The sequence below is a fragment of the Eucalyptus grandis genome, chromosome 7 (genome assembly GCF_016545825.1).
Source record: "Eucalyptus grandis isolate ANBG69807.140 chromosome 7, ASM1654582v1, whole genome shotgun sequence".
In the NCBI taxonomy this organism is placed as follows: Eukaryota; Viridiplantae; Streptophyta; class Magnoliopsida; order Myrtales; family Myrtaceae; genus Eucalyptus; species Eucalyptus grandis.
This window is the reverse complement of record NC_052618.1, coordinates 52,677,107-52,700,538: the sequence shown is the minus strand read 5'-3', so window position 1 is coordinate 52,700,538 and position 23,432 is coordinate 52,677,107.

Genomic DNA, 23,432 nt, shown 5'->3' with positions numbered 1-23,432 from the left:
GAGTTTGGTTAGGAAATGTTAGGTTGTTGTCGTTTTTTAAGTGTAATTATGCATTTATTTTGATTACATCGCATGTTTAGATTGTATATCTTGTTGTGTTTAATGGTATGTGTGTAGTCATATGGTATGTTTAATAGTTCATGTTTAGATTACACTCGTATGATCACTTTAATATGTTTGTGGATGAGTAAAATCAATTCAAACTGCTTGAGAAAGAATTATTTTATTAAAATGAACAAGATTAGGTACCAGAATGGCATTAATGAACCAATTAGTGTAATCAAGTCCCCAACCTAGATTCTCTGGTAGCATAGGAAGTGAGGTACGCTCCCATGCCTTACTTGGTTCCTAGCCGGCCCCAATAGGCTAGTGGCGACTCATTTTATGCAAAATTCATATGAAATATCCAAATGTCACGCGGGGTATGGGCTTGGGAGAGCTCACGCCTAATCATGGGCCTTAGGCCCATCTTTTAGGCAATACCCCTAAACCTGTTCCCTCCCCCCCGAGGGGTAGGTCGCGACAACTTGGCGACTCCGCTGGGGACTTGGTTTTAAACCTTAGAGGACTTAGGCCAAAATTAATCTTGTTCAAAAATATTTTTGTTTGGCAGCGAAGATATTATGTGCATCCATAACATGTCAAATGTTGATTGTTTATGGGAGTTATAAGGGGTAGTGATTCCTAACCTTTGTTTTGTAGGGGGTGCAAGAGTGAATGGTTTATTTATGTTTGAAGTGCTAATTGTTTTTAAATTGTCATGCCTGAGTCCCCTGCATTGCACTACACTATAGCACACACTACGTGCCGTCGGACTTGGGCCGCATAGGATTATTTAGGATGGTGTTGAGGTGGATATCACTCCGACTACAAGCATGTAGTACGAGTTGCCCGCCTTAACCTCGGAATTTCTTTCTTGATGTCAGAGGTCCCCACCCTGGTCTGCGAGCATGCGACACGGGTCGGTCCTTTGACAAAGCCAGAGTCATGGGTGACACGACCTAGCCACAAGCTTGTTGGTTCAGTCCTGTGATCCCATGGCTTCATTTTGGGCCATCTAGAGTAGAAATCGAACCACTGTCCATGCGCATGTCCATGACCTTTACATCGATGCTCAATGAGTAGGGTAAGTTTTTCTTGAATTCTTTTCTTCGCAATTTACTTATTTGCTTTCATTTTGGTTGGTCCATGACAAATTAGGTTAATCATACGATGGGGGTACCCGACCTTCGCATCATCTCCGTCCCGAAAGCCGATCTTCGCGAGTGGTGGAATAAATTGGATCCAACTGGCTGTGATTGGGTGCGATTATATGTTGGACGTTTACTTCCCCTATTAGAGATAGAAACTCATTCTGGTGTAGTACAAGCGTTAGCGCATGTGTGGTGCCCTGAAACTTGCACGTTCATACTCAGCAATCACGAACTCACTCCAACCCTGGAAGAATACAGTGTTGCCATGGGAAAGCCCCTGGTGTCAGAGTTAATTGGCCCACTTGTAGGGACTGAGCATGCATCGACCTTATTCGATTTCCTTAGAACTAAGGAGGATGACGTGAGGAAAGTTTTGAAAGCTAATCGCAAGACTTGCCCATTTTCATTCCTAAATGAGCTTTTTCAAAATGCCCCATTTTTTCAAAAGAATAGGATCTTCCTGTTAGCTTTCTTCGGGTTCGTGTTATTCCCACATTGTAGGAACGCTATTAACCCTTCCGTGGCATGGGTAGTTTGTGAGGTATGTATGAGAAAGGGCTTTGTTAACGCCGTTCTGATTGAAATTTTTCTTTCCCTTACTCGTTTCAAAGAAAACAAAAACAAAACTTTTCATGCTCCTCCTGAACTCTTGCAAATTTGGTTCTTCTCTCACATTAAAGGGTTTGGTAGTTTAATGACTGTGAACATCTCTGACTCTAGCTACCCTATCCTGAAGTTTAAAGATAGGAAGATGTTCGCCCCCGATTATCATTATTCTGAGTGGTTAGCTTTCATGACCAACCTTGGACCTGAAGATTTCCAATGGCATGCCAAATGGCTCCGAGTTCGAGAAGCGCGGTTTGTGTGTGGGCTTACTAGACCTGTTCCTTTGTTGGGAATTACCGGAGTCACTGAGTATTACCCCACTAGGGTGGCTCGCCAGTTCCAAGAGGTTCAACAACTTCCACCGATGATTCAAGAAGACCCACTCAGGATAGACTTCCCTGATGGATGCCAAGATCACTAAGACTCCGTTGCGTTAGTCAAGTCGATGTGGGATATGTGCCATCCTCAGAAGCTGATATGGCCTGAAGAGGAGTTGGAAGGGCAAGAGAAGACCTATTATGCCTCGATGGAATACATCCTTAAGCATAAAATCCCAGAGAGCCTACGCCTGAAGATTCCTGACGTGCCATTAAAGACCACCCATCGAGACGAGATCAAGCGCCTCAAAAGGAAGCTCGAAGAAGCCAAGGAGCGTGCCTTGAAGTTGACTCGAGTTAGTGGAGCAGTCACAAGCAGGAGCTGTCCTCATTAGTTAGATCGAGTCAAGTGCGATATATAATGGGTCAATGCTCACATATGTTACAATGTTAAAGAATTTATCTCGAGTCGCGTCATCAGGAGATAAGAGTCATGATTAGCTTCGTTGTTTATGGGCTCTCCCTCATGTCTTTTCCTGCGTTATGTAGCAACCTTGTTTTCAATGAAACGGGCAAATTGGGGCGATTATATCTTTGTCATGGACCGACCGCCTAATCATTACTCCATGCTTACACATGCTTATCTATCCTTATTTAGGTACTAGCCGATTGATTATCTTTTACCAATCGTCGACACGGCCAAGCGAAGATCCCCAATTCGCACTCGTGCGAAAGTCAAAATGGAGAACGAGGACACCAACGTACGCATGGCCAAGATGGAGGACCAGTTGGCCCAACTCACCGCAATGATGCTTGAAATAAGCCAAAAGCTCAAGGAGCCCCCCACTGTGGTTGTCATTGGAACATCCACTCCGGTGTCGACGGAAGGCATACACGTTGCCGATCCCCCAGGAAAGAAAGCTGCTGGGAGGCTCCTTCGTCACGCCAATCATTGTCAATTTGGATCCCCTTCCGAAGGAAAACCTAACGCCCCGTCTAAGTGAAGAGAGTGAAAAACGCTTGGCAAAGATGGAAGAGCGACTGTGTGCCTTGCAAGGTTACGAACTGAAAGGAGCTGATAGGTTGTCTCCATACACCAAGACGAACTTCCCTGAAAACTTCAAAGAACCTGAGTTCACAAGAAAATATGACGGAACGGGATGTCCCAAGACTCACCTCAGATATTACATGAGGAAAATGGCTCGCTATGCTGACAACGTGCCATTTCTCATACACACATTTCAAGATAGCTTGGAAGGCATTGCTCTAACGTGGTTCATTGCATTTTGGACATTGAAGAACTCACTAGTTGGGAGGATTTAACCAACGAGTTCTTGCAGCAATACCGGTTTAATACCGAGCTCGCCCCCACAAGAGAAGAATTGACCCGTATTGAGAAGAAGAGGAACGAGTCATTCAAGGCCTTTGCGCAAAGGTGGAGGACCATGGCCTCACAAGTGAAGCCAACCTTGAGTGAGAGGGAGATGAAACAACTGTTCCTTAAGACATTACCCCCTGAATACTTCCAAGGGTTAGTGTTCTCAGGTTGCTAGACATTTTCGCAGCTAGTTGAGGTAGGTGAAGGAGTCGAATAGGCAATGGTCGAGGGAAAGATTTCAACCGGAGGCACGAAGAAATTCCTGGCAAGAAAAGATAAGGAGGCCGCAGTTGAAGTAGCACTTGTGCAGGAGCCGCCTTTCCCTCGACCGTCCTCAACACCTGCGCATAAACCCATAGTGGTCCAAGGTAGTTCGTCACGAGCATATGATAACGTCAAGAGGCATTTTCGAAAGGATTTTTCTCCACTGCCGCGCCCGCTATCAAAGCTGTTGCCCATGCTCCTCGAAAAGAGGATGGTCGCGAAGGAAGTACCAAGGGACAATCCCCCGAGGTTCGCCGGGTTCGATATGAACAAGACTTGCTAATACCACATGGGAGAGGGGGCATGATGTAGATGATTGCAACGTGCTGAGATATAAAGTTCAACAGCTTCTAGACAAGAAGATCTTGACTTTCAAGGAGGCCCAACCAAATGTGCAACAAAACCCTCTACCAAATCATACAGGGGGAGTGAACTTAATTTCCAAGGAGACGCGAGCGAGTCAACAGCCTCTAGTGGTGGATGCTTCCAGGTTGTACAACTCCTTAGTGCTGGCAGGATATTACGAAGGTCAAGATGATGTGACTCCAGAAGAGAAGTTGAACCGCGTTCGCAAGATGGTAGCCATGGGGGTAATCCGACGCGGAGAAGAGGAGGAGGGGGTCGTGTCCATGATAATGCCATAATCATTCCGCTCTTCTTTCTGTAAGTTTGCTTGTATATCTTGGGCAAAGAAGGTTATGCTTGGAATTTCGAAAACCCTAACTTTGTATGAGGAAGGGGTGATAGCTATGATAACCCCAACAGTGATTGAACTACCTGATGAGGAGCCCGCTGATGATATTAAGATGGAAATCACTGAACCCATGGTGATCGACCTTATGGTCAAGGAGATGTCGGCAATTGAAGTCACGCGAGGGAACGCAACGCCAGTCACGATAGAATTGCCACCATGGGAGAAAGATGGAGTGATAGTGTTGGAGAATCCTCCCAAATTCGATCCCAAAGCTGTACCTTGGGACTACGGAACAACTGAGGTGGACACTGTCACGCGATCAAGCCGCTGTTACGCTCCTGATAAAGGAGTAGAAAAGAAGGCCGTGATCGAGGAGGAGGCAAAGTAATTCTTGGCTGTAGTAAAGTCTAGTGAGTTCAATGTGGTGGATCAGCTGTGAAAGCTGCCGGCTCAAATCTCCCTCTTAGAATTATTCAAATCTTCCGAGAAACACAGGGATATTTTGCTTAAAGTCCTTAATGAGGTGCATGTGCCAGAATCAATCGATGAAGTCCAATTGGAAGAGTTTGTTGGGGCCGTTCTACTAAAAGACTAAATCTCCTTTACTGATGAAGATCTCCCCCATGAGGGCCATAATCATACTAAAGCGCTACACATTTCGGTGAAGCATGAGAGCACTATTGTTTGCAGAGTGTTGATCGATAATGGTTCGACACTCAATATATGCTCGTTGGCTACGCTCCGCCGTCTTGGCGTTGATCTTGGAAGAATTCATACTGGCAAGTCAACTATGCGGGCTTTTGACGGGATGAAGGAGGTGATAGGGGAAATTGAACTTGAGCTGTTGATTGGCCCTGTACTTTTCCAAATCCCGTTCCAAGTGCTAGATATACCAAGCGTTTTTAATTTTCTACTAGGGAGGCCATGGATCCACACGGCAGGTGCTGTTGCCTCCAGCCTTCATCAGAAAGTACGATTTGTGGTGGACAACAGGCTTGTCACAGTCCATGGAGAGTCTGACTTCAAGATCTACCACTAGACAACCATCCCTTATGTGGAGCCCGAATGTACAGAGGAATCCAACTTTCAAACATTATAGCTGGTGTCTGTGATTCATGTGCCTATAGGATCTTTCACAAGGACTCCCGAATTGTCTAGGCCAGCTATAGCTGCAGGAAAAATCATGCTGGCAAGCGGATATAATCCTGCAGAGGGTCTTGGATCGCATGGCCAGGGTGTGAGAAAACCCATTGAAGCTCGTAAAAACTTCAAAAGAAGAGGCTTGGGATATATCGAGAAGCGGGGAGGCCATAACAACCGAGGAAGCCGTGGAAGACATAGAGGTCGAGGTGGCCGAGGTGGCTAAGGAGGCCGAGGCGGCACGAGACCGAGTGAACGCATTGCCGGATCGAAGATGACGAGGGCCATCAAAGCCCGTTTTCCCGTTCTTTGGAGGAGACGTTTCCCGGGACCCCTAAGGATGTTGTCCGAAGAAGAGGAGGACATCTTTGGTGTGACCGAGCTATTCGAGGAGGATGTCATATGCACCATCCTGGCGTGCGAGGAAGCCGAGTCCTCTGAAGTCATGACTGTCCCTCTAGAGTAGGGCAACTCTTGTTTAGTATAGTCTTTCGTTTTATGTCTTATCCCCTGCGCGGGATCTTGTAGTTTTCCTTTCTCTATTTCTTGTTTTTGTCATTTGTAACGTGAACTGTGGTCAACCCCGATCTTGAGCCGTTGGTCAAGGGTGGTGTGTGTTAAAATGCGGCATTATCTTTCTTCATTCAATAAAATATGTCACGACCTCTTTTTTCCGTCCGGGGAAAAATAAGAAGGTTTAGGGGTATTTGCCTAAAGAGGCGGACCAATGGCCCTAAATTAGGCGCGAGCTCTCCCAAGCCCATACCTCTCGCGACATTGGATTTTGAATTTTAGTTTTTAACAATCTATGTAATTCTAGGAGTCGCCACTAGCCCATTGGGGTCGGCTAGAAACCAATCGAGACACGGGAGTGGTGTCTCGATTCCTACGTAATCAGAGATTTCTAGGAACGGGGACCTGTTTACACCAATGTTTCTATTAGCACCCTTGCGGTACCACTAACTTGAAAAGTTATTTATCTAAATGGCCACACATTATTGATTACCAATTACAATCTTTATGAAACCACTAAGTGTTCATGCAAATGTTTTTGTAGTTTTTTTTAATGTCTAGACTAATCCTAACATAATTTAGAAGAGAAATTTACACTCAAATTAATGAAAAGCGGCGCGTAAGTAAACATCAAGAAATTGAAATGACTTGAAAATAAACGCGAAAAGGTAAACCCGATACAAGTCGGGCAAATAATATTACATGGCCTTGTTATCACGCCCGGACAGGACCCCATGAGCAAAATAAGAATTCAAATATGCATGAAATTACTCTATATGCATGAAATTACTTTAAATACTTTTAATCTACACAAAATGGATTATTTACAAAAATTGTTATAAAATACCAAAATAGCATTAAATTAGGAAAATGACCTTTTAAAATTAGGAAAATTTAATATATGTCATTTATATCCTAATTTGATGCTATCTAACATTTTTTGATATTTTTGAAATTTTCATATTTTTCTCTTTTTTTAATTATTTTTTTTTAAAAATAATAATAATAATTCCTTAAACCGATCTATGCTAACATGGAGTAACACAGCACATGAATATCACAATAATCAAGCTCAAATCGACCATTTCAAGATCGAAGCTTAGTTTGGGCATTTTGTCGAACACTTGGTGTGCATTAAACTAGCCCCAATAGCCTTCTCGAGCCATGTTTGCAGCCTTCAATCTCCACTCATAAGCAATCTCATGTGGAACTAAAGTATTAAGATCATACTACCACATGCAAAGAACAAGATTAGATAGAAATCATAGCTAAAAACACACTAGAACCAAGCTAAAATCATCCTCAAATACAGGGGTTTGAATGATTTTGCAAATCTGGGTTTGAACCCAAGTCAAGCAAACAGATTACATGCCCATATTCAAGCCCCGACACTCATCACATACGAGATCTAAGGGAAATTCTACTTAATCCGTGTGAAAGTAGGTAATATGGGCTTTCAAACGCAACAAATATAATAGAAAATGACTCACCGAACAACATCAAAACGACCTCTCCAAGAAGCACACATGCAACACTCTTGAAGAGATTTCAAACACTTAGAAAAATTTCAACCTCAGAAATCAGTTTTCCGGGCTGGTTTCCTCTTGATTTTCATGATCAAAACATGCTCAAACTCGAAAATACGTACATCTAGGATGCTTACCTTACTTCCTAGTTTTCTCTTCAAGTGGTTCTTGGCCAAGGAAACCGAGAAATTGTCCTCTGAAAGCACGTGGAAGTTGGCTTCTTCAACTGGAAATGAGATCTGCAAAAAAAAGGAACTGACAACGAAGGTTTTCATTGACCTCTAACATTAGACTTCAAGACGTATTTTGTTGGAAATATTGACACCACGCCAAACTATATGTATTCTAGTTTGGGTTAAAATTCAAGATTTTCCTCATTTGTCTCTCAAATTTCTCAAAAATACTGGCTTTCCTCACTCGTGACCAACCAGTCTCAACACTTAGAAAAATTTTCGGACTTTCTTGGCCGCCAGAGGGCACTGTTTCGGGGGCTTTAGGAGGCCTTCCCGATCTCCATTTGGGACGTGCGACCTATGGTTGGAAAGATATTTGAATGAAGTTTCACTCTCTAGTTGGAGGTTTTGGCTAACTTTTGCCGAAGGGTTGTGAAAATCTCACTTTTCTCTCAAAAGGTTGATCTGGAATTTCTGGGTTTGCTTTTCTGGAGTTGCTTCTGAGGGCCTCCTTGGGGAACGATTCCGAGCTCTGTCCTCTTCCTCTCGTCTCCTCTCTCTCATCCCTTGAAAGAACTTGCTTCAGTGATCTTATCCCCCGAATTAAGGGATTTTTGGTCAGCCTTTTGTCCACCTACCAAGCCTGTCAACAGGGCTACTTCACCTACTCTTCTGACTTAGCCAAATTTTTTAACTTCTGCAGCTGTTGAGTGTGCAAACTTTGCTGCGATTTTCCCGTGCTTTCAGCAGCTTATCCCTGGCCAATTTCCGTCCACCTGCACTCCTATATATGGTCTTCCATCACGTGCAAATATTGAGCTAAATGGGTGGCTGAGTGAGATATGGTGGGGCCACCAATATGCCTACTTAGTAGCTTCGAATTAAGACCTAACCGTGGGCTGGGTTTTGGTAGCTGGTTTGAGTGCTTTAATCCATCAATTTGGCCGCGATTTCTGATCAATTAGCAACCTCATGTATAGTAGCTTAAGATCTTGACCATTTTTCGCAATTGTCTCCACCCAATTTTGCAAGAGAGTCCCTCAAAGTTGGCCATTTTCTTGCCCGAAAATGTCCAATTCAATGTAATTCGGTCATTTTCGCCCAATTCGATTAATTAGATCTGACCCAAGTTCAATTTCAACTTAATTGGGGTTAAGATGATGATTTAAGGGCTCGGGTGAAATTTTACAAAATTTGCGAATTGGTCCCTCAACTTTTGAAAATTGCATTTTGCCCCAATTGCCATTTTAATTCCAATCTGACCTCCTGAGCTTGGCTAGTCACATTTAGATCATTGGCCCCAACTTTTTTCTTTTTTTTTCTTTTTTTTTTTTTTTTTAATCTTTTTAATTAATTTTTTTTAGGTGGCCAATTTGCTCCTGCCTTCGAGGAAGCTCAAAGAGATTTCTTTCAAAGATAAAGTGACACCTAATTTTTTTGTTTGTTTTTTTTTTTTTTTAACAATAGTAAAATGAAAATGCAATGTGAAGAGCGTGGTTTAGGGATGTACCTATGAACAATTTGAAAAGTGTGGTTTAAGGATATACCCACGAACCTTGTGGTTTAAGGCAGTCCCACTAACCGTGTGGTTTAAGGCAATCCCACTAACCGTATGGTTTAAGGCAGTCCCACTAACCTTGTGGTTTAAGGCAGATCCACTAACCGTGTGGTTTAAGGCAGTCCCACTAACCTTGTGGTTTAAGGCAGTTCCACTAACCTTGTGGTTTAAGGCAGACCCACTAACCGTGTGGTTTAAGGTAGTCCCACTAACCTTGTGGTTTAAGGCAGTCCCACTAACCGTGTGGTTTAAGGCAGTCCCACTAACCTTGTGGTTTAAGGTAGTCCCACTAACCGTGTGGTTTAAGGCAGTCCCACTAACCTTGTGGTTTAAGGAAGATCCACTAACCGTGTGGTTTAAGGCAATCCCACTAACCTTGTGGTTTAAGGTAGATCCACTAACCGTGTGGTTTAAGGCAGTCCCACTAACCTTGTGGTTTAAGGCAGTCCCACTAACCGTGTGGTTTAAGGTAGTCCCACTAACCGTGTGGTTTAAGGCAATCCCACTAACCTTGTGGTTTAAGGCAATCCCACTAACCGTGTAAATTGTATGATTTTAGGAAGATCAAGAATCTCTTGAAAATGCATGGTTTAAGGCTAACCCATGAACCATTTGAAATTATGTCTTGAAATGCATGGTTTGAGGCTAACCCATGAACCTTTTGGAATTGCATGGTTTAAGGGTAACCAAGAACCTTTGAAAATGCATGGTTTAAGGCTAACCCGAGAACCCTTTAGAATTGCATGGTTTAAGGATAACCAAGAACCTTTTGAAAATGCATGGTTTAAAGCTAACCCATGAACCCTTTAGAATTGCATGGTTTAAGGATAGCCAAGAACTTCTGAAATTGCGAGGTTTAAGGGTAACCAAGAACCTTTTGAAAATGCATGGTTTAAGGCTAACCCATGAACCATTTGAAATTGCATGGTTTAAGGGTAACCAAGAACCTCTTGAAAGTGCATGGTTTAAGGCTAACCCATGAACCATTTGAAATTGCAAGGTTTAAGGATAACCAAGAACCTTTTGAAAATGCATAGTTTAAGGCTAACCCATGAACCATTTGAAATTGCAAGGTTTAAGGATAACCAAGAACCTTTTGAAAATGCATGGTTTAAGGCTAATCCATGAACCCTTTGGAATTGTATGGTTTAAGGGTAACCAAGAACCTTTTGAAAATGCATGGTTTAAGGCTAACCCATGAACCATTTGAAATTGCAAGGTTTAAGGATAACCAAGAACCTTTTGAAAATGCATGGTTTAAGGCTAACCCATGAACCCTTTGGAATTGCATGGTTTAAGGGTAACCAAGAACCTTTTGAAAATGCATGGTTTAAGGCTAACCCATGAACCATTTGGAATTGCAAGGTTTAAGGATAACCAAGAACCTCTTGAAATGTGCATGGTTTCACTGGAGGAACCTGTCATTTGAGAATATTCTGAAATGGATACTGCACATCAAATAGTATTCATTATAACAAGTATTCTAGTAGCGAAAGCATACTAGATGAGGTCAATTTCAACACATGTCATTAGAAACAAATATCAAAAGTGTATCGGTAATGAGAAGGCAATGATTGCATAAACAAATCAAACTAATTCCGACAACTTGACAAACTCGTAAAAGCTGTCATCACGCTCGGATGATATCATTAATCGTCAAATTCTTTTGGGAGAAAAGTCCTTGTCGAAATGACCTTGACTTATGAGAAAGGTCTGTTAAGTATGCCAAACAAGGACCCTTAGTTAGAAAGGGCTTCTCGCATATTCTCAAGAAAATGGTTGTTTGATCCCATCTACTCATGTGGGAAATAAATTGATCACTCAACCTCACTCTTCCGAGTGTGCAAGGCTTTGAATCATTCGCAATAAGTACACATTGACCAATCAAAGAGGTCTTTTAGGAGGACATTAGTGCAGGTTTGGCCATGGTTTTAGCAATGGATAAGCATCATTGGCTATGAAATGAATTAATCACCGATCAACATCTTCGCCGGGTTTACAAGTCAAGAAACCTTAAGATGAGATAAAATAACCTTGCTCTCACTTCTTCGAGCGGCATCTTCTTTGGGAAGTCCTTATTTCCACTTTGAATCATCCCAATCTGAAGAGACTTTGGAAATGGGTTGTAATGTTGATTCGAGGAAAGGTTCAAAGGCTTAGCTCAAAAGGCTTAGAACTTTTTGTCAAAGGGGGATTTGAGAGTTGGTGATTATCATGGCATCATTACCATATCGTCCATTTTTTGAAAGCACTCGAATTTGTCTCGAAAGTTCCTTGACTAATCATCGCAAAATAAGAGCTTTGCTCTTTCCTCTCATGAATTTTGCATTTGCAGTGATCTCCTTTTGATATAAGCATTTTGTTTGTTTTTTTTTTTTTCGGAGACATTCTTCTTGATGCAATTTTTTTTTGTGATGGGCATTAGCCTTGCTTTTACCGGGCATACTTTGCTTTTTCATGCCCCCTAATTTTCATTTGACTTTTGCTCTTTTGAACTTTTTAAACTCTTAGGACTTTCGAGATGCTTTCCGCATTTTCATGTAAACATCACTTGCCTTGGCAAATCATATGCCTTGCCCCAATGTGGGGAGGTAATCACCACTCGAGTTTTGGAAATGAACGATTAGGCTCAACTTGGTTTAAGCAAAGGGTATCGGTGTTTGGGTAGAGAAAAAAATGCTCTTCTTCACCTTGGGATGCTTCGAGCTTCCATAAGAATTCATCTGAAGTTACCACAAAAAGATTTATGCAAGTGAGAGCAAAGAAACCTTTCTCATCTTTCCTCTCCAAATAATGTCAACCCAAACCTCCATAATTGCCCCCATCGTGGGGTGGTTCTTGACAGGGTATTTTGTAGAAAATTCTTCACATTAAAAGGCTCAAATGGGCTAACTATTGTCATCGTAGTGTGTATGATAGAGGAAAGAAATGCCTCTTATCATCTTGATTTATGTACCGCTTGCGAATGAATTCATTGACCTTAAACAACACAAGCTTTCTTTTTCACTTGAATTCCAGAGTGTTTAAAGGACATGTTTGGAAATGGGTTGCCTTTCCTCATCCTAAGTGTTTCTCGCTTGGCATAAGCAACATCGCCTTTCATTTTTGTTGAGATCATCGAGTGGATTAATCTCCATAGAGAACTTTGATTCGAAATGAGTGATCCATCGAGTGGATGGACAATTTAAAGGTAAAAGATTTTTTGCAAACCTTGTGGAAAACTTGTTTCTTTAATTTCCATTTTTGCGCTTGTTTCTAGAAAAACACTAAATGTTCTTTTTTTTTTTTGCGATGGAAATTCTCCATTTATTTTCCATTTGATTTTGAGGAGAAGGGCACTTACCTCGTGTCTTAGTAGTCGGCGACCCTACGAAGAACAAAGGGAATGTGTTAGTACATGAATCCTTAGAGATTGTAAAATTGGAAACGATACAACATTACCCTTGGTTAATTTCACCATTTGGCGGCAAATAGCGGAATGAACGTACTGTTTTAAGGCTTGAAGAGAATCTCGGGTCTTTGGTCTCATTAGTTCAAGCATTTTCTTCTTTTTGCAAAAATAAGAGATGCAATTTTTTTTTTTTTTTTTTTTACATGGCAACCTCGTTGCTGTGTTCGGGGATCGAACCCGTACCTCTCGGACCGTTCATTCATTCCCATACCACCAGGCCGAAGCGCTGGTAGTGTCTATGGGGCGCTTCTTTTTTTATTTAATTGAACCGGCTCTAGAACGACACATATTTTAAGCCAACTTAGGTGACTTTGACATGTGTTGGCTCCACATGTTTGCTTGGTCGATATGGATTATGCTTAAATCAATTTCTCGAGTCTGTTCCTCGAATACCGATGCTTCCTGTCAAACAAGAGAACTACATCAAATAATGAAGTTAGAGAGGGGCACTTTGGAAACGATACCGAATTACCCTTCTCCTGCAGCTGACTTTAAATGTCTTGTGTTTCCTCTTCATGTGCTTTTGCTCCTCGGGTGTTAACATTTCCTTGAAGATCTTGCTTTCAAATGGGCCATTTAGATGTTATCGAGATTCACTCTTTCTAAGTGGACGCCAATGATGAAAGGAGAGGGGTACTCCTTGTTTCTACATGTGAGGGCATTGCTCCTTGGACATTTTACTCCATCAAAATGGATGGTCGGGCCTTAACATGCCTTCTTGGTATAAGGTATTGCTCCAGCGGTCAATGTGCACCTTTTCCTACAAGAGATGGGGCATGTTACTTATATTCCAAAATTGAATTGGACTAATTTAGGGACGATACTCCCTTTTTGTGCTGAATCAATTGACTTTGTTTCATCTTGCTTCACAAGTGAGAGTCACTCTACTTTGAGTGACTTGCCCCATTTATCAACTACAAGGAAAAAGAGACATAATAATGTTATTTTCATATTCGACGTAATTCATTTTAGGAACGGTATACTCCCTTTTACGGCATAGCTGATGATTGCGTTCCATCCCGTTTCCTTGGCCATGGAGAGGGATTTGCTCTCATGATTGACAGCAATTCACTTGGCAAATGTCTATTCCATTTGAATCTTTTCCTTTTTAGGAGTCAGGTGACTTAAGCATTGCATGCCCCCAGTCCATTTTGCGGCCATCTGCCCCAATTAAAATTTCCTACACATATGGAAACAATGTATTATTTCTACTCTTAGGTACATTAGGTTTAGGAACGAAGTACACCCTTTTTCAAAGTGGGGCAATTCCACCATCTCATCATATCTTTGTGGAGGAAGGGAAGATATTGTCCTAATGTCGAATGTATGCCACATTGAGTTAGATAACTTGTCCATATGCAGCTCCATCATGTTGGATTGATGAATCTCTGTTTCATTTGAGCCCTTCATGCTTTACTCAATTTCCCGCATACCCCTTTTAGGCTAGGTGATTTTTCACCATTTTTGCTACGTCAATGCATTTCCCACTTCACAACCTGTAAGCATGGGTGGCTATGTCAGTTTATGAATAAGTTGTTTTGACTTTTGGAACGAACACATCCTTTTTCTTTTAGAGATCGTGTGATTTTGGACCAGGTTGTCCTTCCTATGTAGTCTTGTTGCTTGCCAGTAATTTGCCTCACTAAAATCTGCACAAAGTGCAAGGACAAGTCATTCCTAAAATAAATTGAATTTAACTTGAAACGATTACCACCTTTTATTTTAGGGCAATGTTTGATGACCGATGCTTGTTTGTGTACATCTACATCTTGAAGTGTTGTCTTGCGAACCACCAATAATCATCTCCATACAGGATTGGATGCCAAGAAACCATTGGAAGTGTAGAGATTACAGATGCTTCTTGTTCACAACCAACGAAGTAGTTTGATGCCAAAGAATGTCTACATATTTCTTCTTCCACAAAGAATGTCAAATTAATATGAGATCATCCAGGATGTGGAACTTCGTTAGGCCAGTAGATTTGTGATCTTCGAGGCTTTGATGGTTCTTTTCACATTTAATCACAATGTTCGAATTCATATGCTGCGAAAATATTTCTATAGTTCATGGCTCAACCAATTATGTCCATAAATGAGCATGAATTGGTGCATCTCATGACTTGCTCTGTTAGGAAAAGGTCTACGCTTTTGTCAGTCTTGAACAAAAACGTCGTTTTACCTATTTGACAAAAATGGATGGTCAAGTTAGTTGTTGAATAAGAAATTCCTATCGGAACGATTACAACCTTACCATCATCTCGTGAATCAACTTGCGAAAGCGATTAAGTGAAGAGATAAAATCTTACGCAAATTCTTCTTCAAACTCATTTTCAAACATTTTGAAGCTAAGGCATAAAAGCTTAGCCTAAGGGTTCAGTTTGAAGTACTTCAAATGTTTTAAAGAATATGACTTTTATGAACTCTAACTTCATTATTCAAAAAATGTGAGTTGTATGATTTACAAAGGCATTTGATTGGGTTCACAATCAAAACTCAAAACACAAAACACGATTCCTAATAGGAATAATGACAAGGATAAAGTACAAGAAGCTCTTTCGTAGAGGAGCATAATAAGCACAATTCTCGTCCTAGCTTTAAAGTCCACTTTTGGCATGGCCAAGCAAGAGGAGTTCAAGGAATGGTTGTCACGCATGACCTGCGAAAGGAAGATTATGTCAGTACATGAATGAAAAATTGATCTTTCAATAAAGCCGCCTCTTACAATGAAATCGAGGCGATGATACCTTCTCCATAGTATCCACTTACGAGAATTTGGTATTTCGCCAAGATTTTATTAGTAAGAAGAGATTTCATTAAAAGATCGATCCGTGGCTATCAATTGAATGCCCACTCTGTTTGAAAAGTTTCATACACAAATAGGGCATTGATTTTGAAATATTAATTTGTAATTTCACTCATGCAAAGGTGAGGTGATTTTTATTTTGAGAAATCAATACACAAAATGGGATTTGAATTTTTATTTTCGAAATGAGACCAAGGAAGAATTTTATTGAAATTTTGATTTTAATTCTATGCCCCAAAATATAATCTTGATTTGGAAGAATTTCTATACAGAATGTGACTTTAAGTTCATAATTGAAAATTTAAACAAAAACATATGTTCAATAGATCATAGGTATTTGAAATGTTATTTATCAAAAGTGAGTGCCAAGCCTATATTTTCAAGGGCATTCCATTGATTTCCGCGAATCTCAAAAAATGAAAATTTCAATCCAAAGTGAGCAAGTAGATGGAGAAATCATACTTACAGTGGGTGAAGAGACATTTTTTTTATTATTATTTTTTCAATCACATAGACATGTGGATGTAAACTTGTGAGGTTTGACGCATAAAGGTGGAATTCTAAAGGCTTAAAGTCCCCATTTTGATTAGATCAAAAGAGTTTTCCCCACTCCGCACTTACGTCGGACAGTTCTCTTTGTCATTAATCATAATGAGCGAGACCAAAAGTGGATAACCATGGGTCATTCCCCGCACGGGTTCCATCTTTTGGCACCTTCTATGGGCTTCCTAATGCGATCGGGGTTTTAGATCGCGGGTTGTGTGTGCAAATGTGTAGTGCAAGTATAAAGGCACGCACAACAATTGATATCCAAACAACACTTCAATTTCATCCATATAGGCATACATTCCTACGCCTCCCTGCAAAAGAAATTGGTTAACAAACACTCCACCCCTTATTACTCCAAACCTACAAAAACATTTAACACATTGTTACGGACTAACCTTATTTTCCACGCGACTTTGACACGCGCTATCAAATGAAGACCATGTTAGTGAACAACCAACCAAGTTATTACTGCCTAAGTCCTCTAAGGTTTGCAACCAAGTCCCCAGCGGAGTCGCCAAGTTGTCACGACCTCTTTTTTCCGTCCGGGGAAAAATAAGAAGGTTTAAGGGTATTTGCCTAAAGAGGCGGACCAATGGCCCTAAATTAGGCGTGAGCTCTCCCAAGCCCATACCTCTCGCGACATTGGATTTTGAATTTTAGTTCTTAACAATCTATGTAATTCTAGGAGTCGCCACTAGCCCATTGGGGTCGGCTAGAAACCAATCGAGACACGGGAGTGGTGTCTCGATTCATACGCAACCAGAGATTTCTAGGAACGGGGACTTGTTTACACCAATGTTTCTATTAGCGCCCTTGCGGTACCACTAACTTGAAAAGTTATTTATCTAAATGGCCACACATTATTGATTACCAATTACAATCTTTATGAAACCACTAAGTGTTCATGCAAATGTTTTTGTAGTTTTTTTTAATGTCTAGACTAATCCTAACATAATTTAGAAGAGAAATTTACACTCAAATTAATGAAAAGCGGCGCGTAAGTAAACATCCAAGAAATTGAAATGACTTGAAAATAAACGCGAAAAGGTAAACCCGATACAAGTCGGGCAAATAATATTACATGGCCTTGTTATCACGCCCCGGGACAGGACCCCCATGAGCAAAATAAGAATTCAAATATGCATGAAATTACTCTATATGCATGAAATTACTTTAAATACTTTTAATCTACACAAAATGGATTATTTACAAAAATTGTTATAAAATACCAAAATAGCATTAAATTAGGAAAATGACCTTTTAAAATTAGGAAAATTTCATATATGTCATTTATATCCTAATTTGATGCTATCTAACATTTTTTGATATTTTTGAAATTTTCATATTTTTCTCTTTTTAATTATTTTTTTTTTTAAAATAATAATAATAATTCCTTAAACCGATCTATGCTAACATGGAGTAACACAGCACATGAATATCACAATAATCAAGCTCAAATCGACCATTTCAAGATCGAAGCTTAGTTTGGGCATTTTGTCGAACACTTGGTGTGCATTAAACTAGCCCCAATAGCCTTCTCGAGCCATGTTTGCAGCCTTCAATCTCCACTCATAAGCAATCTCATGTGGAACTAAAGTATTAAGATCATACTACCACATGCAAAGAACAAGATTAGATAGAAATCATAGCTAAAAACACACTAGAACCAAGCTAAAATCATCCTCAAATACAGGGTTTGAATGATTTTGCAAATCTGAGTTTGAACCCAAGTCAAGCAAACAGATTACATGCCCATATTCAAGCCCCGGCACTCATCACATACGAGATCTAAGGGAAATTCTACTTAATCCGTGTGAAAGTAGGTAATATGGGCTTTCAAACGCAACAAATATAATAGAAAATGACTCACTGAACAACATCAAAACGACCTCTCCAAGAAGCACACATGCAACACTCTTGAAGAGATTTCAAACACTTAGAAAAATTTCAACCTCAGAAATCAGTTTTCCGGGCTGGTTTCCCTCTTGATTTTCATGATCAAAACATGCTCAAAATCGAAAATACGTACATCTAGGATGCTTACCTTACTTCCTAGTTTCCTCTTCAAGTGGTTCTTGGCCAAGGAAACCGAGAAATTGTCCTCTGAAAGCACGTGGAAGTTGGCTTCTTCAACTGGAAATGAGATCTGCAAAAAAAAGGAACTGACAACGAAGGTTTTCATTGACCTCTAACATTAGACTTCAAGACGTATTTTGTTGGAAAACTTGAGACCACGCCAAACTATATGTATTCTAGTTTGGGTTAAAAGTCAATATTTTCCTCATTTGTCTCTCAAATTTCTCAAAAACACTGGCTTTCCTCACTCGTGACCAACCAGTCTCAACACTTAGAAAAATTTTCGGACTTTCTTGGCCCGCCAGGAGGGCACTGTTTCGGGGGGCTTTAGGAGGCCTTCCCGATCTCCATTTGGGACGTGCGACCTATGGTTGGAAAGATATTTGAATGAAGTTTCACTCTCTAGTTGGAGGTTTTGGCTAATTTTTGCCGAAGGGTTGTGAAAATCTCACTTTTCTCTCAAAGGTTGATCTGGAATTTCTGGGTTTGCTTTTCTGGAGTTGCTTCTGAGGGCCTCCTTGGGGAACGATTCCGAGCTCTGTCCTCTTCCTCTCGTCTCCTCTCTCTCATCCCTTGAAAGACCTTGCTTCAGTGATCTTATCCCCGAATTAAGGGATTTTTGGTCAGCCTTTGTCCACCTACCAAGCCTGTCAACAGGGCTACTTCACCTACTCTTCTGACTTAGCCAAATTTTTTAACTTCTGCAGCTGTTGAGTGTGCGAACTTTGCTGCGATTTTCCCAAATGCTGTCAGCGGCTTATCCCTGGCCAATTTCCGTCCACCTGCACTCCTATATATGGTCTTCCATCACGTACAAATATCGAGCTAAATGGGCGGCTGAGTGAGATATGGTGGGGCCACCAATATGCCTACTTAGTAGCTTCGAATTAAGACCTAACCGTGGGCTGGGTTTTGGTAGCTGGTTTGAGTGCTTTAATCCATCAATTTGGCCGCGATTTCTGATCAATTAGCAACCTCATGTATAGTAGCTTAAGATCTTGACCATTTTCGCAATTGTCTCCACCCAATTTTGCAAGAGAGTCCCTCAAAGTTGGCCATTTTCTTGCCCGAAAATGTCCAATTCAATGTAATTCGGTCATTTTCGCCCAATTCGATTAATTAGACCTGACCCAAGTTCAATTTCAACTTAATTGGGGGCTAAGATGATGATTTAAGGGTTCGGGTGAAATTTTACAAAATTTGCGAATTGGTCCCTCAACTTTTGAAAATTGCATTTTTGCCCCAATTTGCCATTTTAATTCCAATCTGACCTCCTGAGCTTGGCTAGTCACATTTAGATCATTGGCCCCAACTTTTTTTTTTTTTAAAACTTTTTTTCTTTTTTAATCTTTTTAATTAATTTTTAATTAAATTTTTTTTAGGTGTCAACAAAATAGACACATGTTTTATTGAGGACATGTGAAAGCACATCAAACTAGCCCTATGATGGTCGCTGAGGCCTAGGCCTCCACATGCTCCCTTATTTGACTGTTTTGCAAGAACGAGGAAATCCGAGGATATGAGGACGAGTTCTTGAAATTTTTACAAAAATACTTCAAATTTTTCGAAACGACATGCATCGTCTTTGTTGTCGACATTACTCTAACTCATTTCATCGCATCTCAGGCATTACATTATGCATAATCATGATAAGGACGCATGTGACTCAGATGTGCATGAAGAAAGTCCCTTAGGTTCTGATGACATGGACGATGATGATCAGAAGGGGATCGAGCGCGAATGGAATCGACACGAAGAATCGAAGCCGTTGACTGAAGAGCGAACAATCACCATAAATCTAGGTGATGTAGAGAATGTCAAGGAGGTAAAGATTGGAGCCTGTCTCTCAGAATCAGAAGCGGAAAGGATGACTAATCTCCTAAAAGAGTATCAAGATGTGTTCACTTGGACATATGCCGACATGCCAGGATTGGATCCTGAAATCGTGGAACATGCTTTACCAACAGATCCTAATGTGCCACCTAAGAAGCAAAGACTCAGGAGAACTAAACCAGAGTTGTCTAAGAAGATTGAAGAAGAAGTGATGAAACTACTGAAAGTAGACTTTATTGAAGTGACTTGTTATCTTGATTGGGTAGCAAATATTGTGCCTGTAATGAAGAAAGATGGGCGAATCAGGGTGTGTGTCGACTATCGCGACTTGAATAAAGCAAGTCCCAAAGACGACTTTTCGCTCCCCCATATCGATGTCTTGGTTGACAGTACGGCGGGATTTAAGTTATTCTCCTTCATGGATGGTTTTTCCGGATATAACCAAATTCGTATGAAGGAGATAGACAGGAGCAAAACATCATTCATAATTCCTTGGGGAACTTTATGCTATAAAGTGATGCCTTTTCGTCTAAAGAATGCTGGGGCAACGTATCAGAGGGCTATGGTCACGTTATTCCATGACATGATGCACAAGGAAATCGAAGTATACGTTGACGACATGATTGCGAAATCGAGACATGGTGAAGATCATGTTAAAGTCTTGCAAAGGTTGTTCGAACGTCTTCAGAAGTTTAAGTTACGCCTCAATCCCGCAAAATGTGTCTTTGGAGCGAAATCTGGGAAGCTATTAGGATTCATGGTTAGCAGTAGGGGCATAGAGATTGATCCGTCGAAGGTTAAAGCCATTTGTGATTTACGACCGCCGACTACCGTCAAAGAAATCCGCAGCCTGATGGGACGGCTTAATTATGTGGCGAGGTTCATTTGTCAGTTGTCTGAAACGGTGAAGCCATTCTTCAAGCTCATGAAAAAAAATGCAAAGATTGAGTGGAATGCTGAGTGCCAGGGTGCCTTTGAGAAGATAAAACATTATCTCACTCATGCACCAGTCTTAGTGCCCCCACTTCCTAAAATTCCCCTGATTTTGTACTTAACCATACATGACGAGTCATTAGGAGCTATGCTAGCCCAGAAAAGACCAAATGACGCGAGAGAATGCACAATATACTACTTGAGCAAGAAATTCACTGTTTCCGAGATGAATTATACGGAAGTTGAGAGAACTTGTGTCGCTTTAATTTGGGTCTTGCACAGGCTACGGCAGTATACACTTCATCACCGAATCTTGTTGGTGACTGAAAATGATCCTATCAGGTATCTCTTAGAGAAGCCAGCTTTGGTTGGCAAATTGGCCAAGTGGCAAATCTTAATTTATGAGTTTGACGTTCAGAGCCTGGGACAGAAGTCTATTAAAGGTCGAGCCATAGCAGACATGTTGGCAGAAGATTCCGAGAGGTATAGAGCATCTGATGATGATAGTGATGTAGAAGAGCGAATTTTACTTGTATCAAACGATAAATGGACAATGTACTTTGATGGTGCGGTTAACTTAGCTGGGTCGGGTACTGTGGCAGTTCTTATCTCCCCGGAGGGACAACATTACCCCGTCGCCGCTAAATTGACATTCCCTACCACGAATAACATTGCTGAATACGAAGCATGCATTCTTAGCCTCCAAGCCGCTGTTGATATGAAAATTCGAAAGCTACAAGTTTATGGTGATTCAACCCTTATCATCTTACAGACTGAAGGCAAATGGCGAACACATGATTCTAAATTGCTTCCGTATCATGAGTTCCTGGGGAAGTTGACGGAAGAATTCCAAGAAGTATTATTCGAATACTTACCAAGGTCTCAAAATCAGTTCGCTAATGCCCTAGCTACCTTGTCTTCGATGTTGCAAGTAGTTGGAGGCTTGGACATTGAACCATTGAGAATTGAAATCCTTAGGCGCTCGGCTTATTGTATGACGGTTGAAGAGGAACTAGATGGATAACCTTGGTATTACGACATCTTGAAGTATCTACAGAAGGGTGAATTCCCCGAAGGAAGTGAAGCAGCGGACATAAAGCATTTGATAAAGCTAGCATCAAAATTCTTCACCAGTGGAGATGTCCTCTACAAAAGGTCCTTCGACTCGACATTGCTAAGGTGTGTCGATGCTAAAGAAGTTGATTGGTTGATGAAAGAAATACATGAAGGGGAGTGTGGCTCCCATATGAATGGACACTTCTTGGTGAGAAAGATCATGCAACTCGGTTATTATTGGCTGACCATGGAGTCTGATTGCATTCAGCACGTACGACGGTGTCACTAATGCCAGATTTACGGAGACAAGATAAATGCCCCTCCAATTGAAATTCACCAAATGTCTCAACCTTGGCCCTTTTCAATGTGGGGAATTGACGTGATCGGGCCCATTAACCCCAAAGCTTCAAATGGGCATCGGTTTATCTTGGTGGCGATAGACTATTTTACCAAGCGGATCGAGGCCAACTCATATGTTAATGTTACTGCCAAGAATGTGGCAAAGTTCATTCGTCGTGACATTATCGCTCGTTACGGGGTGCCAGAGGCGATCATTACCGACAACGGCACTAATTTGAATAACAAAGTCGTAGATGGTTTGTTCAGTGAGTTTCGAATTAAGCATTTGAACTCGTCACCGTACCATCCTCAGATGAATGGAGCAGTGGAGGCGGCGAACAAGAATATAAAGAAAATCTTATCAAAGACCGCTGAAAATTATCGTGATTGGCACGATAGGCTCCCTTACGCGCTAATGGCATACCGAACTTCTATCCGAACCTCCACGGGGGCAACTCCTTTCTCACTCGTGTACGGGATGGAGGCAGTCTTGCCTGTTGAAGTTGAAGTCCCTTCTTTAAGGGTCCTTTCCCAATCTGCGCTTGATGAGACTAAGTGGATGCAGCAGAGGCATGAGCAGTTAAACATGATCGATGAGAAGAGATTGCAAGCTATGTGTCATGGTCAGTGCTATCAGAGGCGAGTCACAAAAGCCTTCAACCAAAAGGTTCGTCCCAGACACTTCGAAGTCAACGACTTGGTGTTGAGGAAGGTGCTTCCGATCATACTAGATCCTCGTGGCAAATTCACCCCGAACTACGAAGGACCGTATGTCATTAAGAAGATTCTTCCTGGTGGTGCCATGATTTTAGTTGAAATGGATGGCAGTGAATTGCCTAGACTTGTGAACGCTGATGCAGTAAAAAAGTATTTTCCATGAATGAAATCAAGGCCGAGGAGCCACTTCATGCACAATTCAAGTCGCATAGCATCACGCATAACATTGTAGATATCATGCATATGTTGCATACACGCATATTCATTTGTGTTTCAGGCACCCTACCGTCTAACGAGCAAATGGCAAGGGAAAG